Below are 2,934 nucleotides of genomic sequence, written 5' to 3'. Positions count from 1 at the left end.
TATCCTAAGCAATGTGGGACTAATTCAACCAAATCCTAACACATATGAGTAAATTACTTCAAGGTTTATTATAGCTTATGGAATGAATTACTAGTTCCATTTCCAGGTTACAACTTTGCTATTTATTTTACAATACCATGTTTCTGGCTAGATTAAGACAAATCACGACATTTATATTTCTTTTTTTTTTGTCAAAATTGAGTTAACTTCAATCTAACAGATATCAAATACATTAACAATCATAGACATTAATGTCATAACACAACTTGACTTTTTCCACAACAAGTGAAGATAGTAACAGAGTTTCGAAGTTCATCATCATCGAAACCAACCAGCTTCTAAGTTCATCATCATTGAAACCAAAAAACTGCACAAAAAGATCCCAGGACAACATACACCATAAGCACAGTTACATATTGATTAATTGGAGTAGATTCAGCCCTACACAAATTAGTAAACTCAAAAAAATAGTTATAATCCATGACCTAATAGTTCTAATTTCACCATGGAGCTTCCCTATCTTTAACAAGATCTTCACACTATTCTCTTGAATCTCTCTTCTTTGCCCAGTGAGATTGACCTCATGGCTACTACAAGAGCTATCTTGATTTTTTCTAACAAGGGCTCTTGCCAGTCCTTCCCATCCTCCGTCAATCTCATCCACCCATACAAAATACTTGCAATCCATCGTCTGTAGTGTGAAAGGGATCCGCGAAGGAATAAGGAATCATTCACAATAAGTTAATCTGATCCGAAGTACAAAAACAAAAAGACTTACCTTCCATAGAGGACACCTTACGAACTATCTCTCAGGATTTGTTAAGGTTCCAGATTGTAGCAACACCACACCCTGTCCACAAAAGTATCTCCCAGACAAAGTATTCTCTTCACCCCTCTTGGAAGACGAAGTCCCTTCTTCGCTGATGCTTCCATTCGAAGAACATTGGTTACCTCTGCTTCTCCTAGACATTCTAGGGTTTTGAAATTGAAATTGGGGAAACAGTTGAGGATAAATTAGGAAAATGGGTGATGTTATAACGGTATATTTATGCTTGGACACGTTAGACTGCTGATTCAAAGCCAGGTAAGCAGTTAATGTGCCATGTTGGCTTTTAACTTAATGGAGCTAACGTTTTAATGATGTTCGGGTACTATCGACAGATGGGTCTAGCTTTTCATGGGTAAAAAGTCACTTTTCTTCTTCCATGGGTACTTTTGTCAGCGTTCGTAAAGTTCATGGATACAAATGGTAGTTTTTCCTAAAAAAATTTTGCTAGCTATAAACCGTGCTTGGTCACCACGGTTTATGAAGATTTCTCTCATTTAATTTATTTAAGTACATTGTCTTAAAAATATCTTTAACAAAAAAGATAAAATATGTATCTTTATTTGAGTGATTTCTTAAAAAGTAATAATAAAAAAGAAAACATCTCTACAAATCTAAAGAAAATACCATGAATCAAAATACCACCCTAATTACAAGATCTAACACCAAAGTCAATAAAAATAAATCTCGCACTAAATACTAGTATTATTATAACTCCTACTAAGATGTCTTTACCCTTTATTGCATCATATCATCGCGTAGAATATATAAGATTACATTTCATATAGCACCACGCTTGCACATCTATACCATTTTAATAATCATGTGGCTTCTCATAAAGCATCCACCTACCTATAGCACATGCTTGGAAAATCAAAGTCTGATTGAGAGTTTTATGCAAATCACTAACAGTATAGACGAAGTTCACCGTGAAAACCACTTTTAGACAATAAAAATCTAATTTGTTTATTGCATATTAAGAAGATATGGATTAATACCACAAAACTCTACTAGTTTTAAATTTTGTGTATTGGCTATTTTTTTTCAGTTATTGATACATTTGAATTCTTTTTGTAAAACATATTGAATGTTGATATTGGGGAAATTTGGAAGAAAAAAATTTAACTTATTTCTTTGAAAATTTACCCTCTAATAATTGTCACCGTATCCTTTAGCCCATCTCACCAAGTATATATCGATTTTAAAAATCACCCGCTCTAAAGACACAATATTTATCCAAAAAGAATTGCACAAATATTTTAATGCACTTCACCATAGCATTATTTATAGAATTTGTATTAAAAATTTTCTATAAAAACACAACAATAATATTATTTTTAACATTCACAAAATAACCACACATTATCATACATTGCTTTTTTTTTTTTACCTAAATAGTATTCCTCAACCCGATAGGTTAAGGACTAATCCGTCACGAATCTGAGCTCCATTTAAGGATCTGTCGCCGGCCAATGAGTTGCTGCATGTACAAGGCAAAGTTCGAACTCCCGACACTTATTTAAGCGGACGAGTGAACTGACCACTCGATCAACTCAAATTGGTTTATCATACATTGCTTTAAAGTAATATATTTAGTACAAAATCATCATATTCTCAAGGGTAAAGAACGTAAACAAGCCAAGGACAGAACAATTTGACACAAATAAGTCAAAGCAAAATCTAATTCATCAATCAACCAAAGCGGATTTAAATGTAATTCGAACCTACCTGTTTCGAACTCACTTTCCACGTAATTCGAACCATGTAGATTCGAATTACACATTGATACCCAAAGCCACATAATTCGAAGTCAGCTGATTCGAATTACGCAGAAACATGTAATTCGAATCAAGCTTATTCGAACTTCTCCCATGCACGCCATACAACATAATTCGAAGTGGCTTAATTCAAATTACTCCAAGTGTATTTTGAACTAGGCTGGTTCGAATTACTCCAAGTGCCAATTATGTAATTCGAATGATATTGATTTGAATTATACATTGTACAATAAGATACTAGAAAAAAATTATATAATATAAAAAAATATACTAAAAAAAAGTATAAAACAAGATTATAACAAATTAATTTTAGTATAAAATTATTAAATA

General features: G+C 32.7%; 1 long non-coding RNA gene across 1 annotated transcript; it reads right to left on the bottom strand.

Annotated features, from left to right (window-relative positions):
* Nucleotides 1–321: 321 nt before the first annotated feature.
* LOC112780158 (uncharacterized) lies at nt 322–971 on the bottom strand. Its single transcript, XR_003191064.3, has 2 exons — nt 779–971; nt 322–691 (listed from the first exon to the last, which is right to left on the bottom strand). It is a non-coding gene; the product is annotated as an uncharacterized lncRNA (long non-coding RNA).
* Nucleotides 972–2,934: the final 1,963 nt, after the last annotated feature.

Source organism: Arachis hypogaea, chromosome 1 (assembly GCF_003086295.3).
Source record: "Arachis hypogaea cultivar Tifrunner chromosome 1, arahy.Tifrunner.gnm2.J5K5, whole genome shotgun sequence".
Classification (NCBI taxonomy): domain Eukaryota; kingdom Viridiplantae; phylum Streptophyta; class Magnoliopsida; order Fabales; family Fabaceae; genus Arachis; species Arachis hypogaea.
Note: the sequence above shows the minus strand (reverse complement) of the source record. Positions and strands in the feature narration are given on the sequence as shown.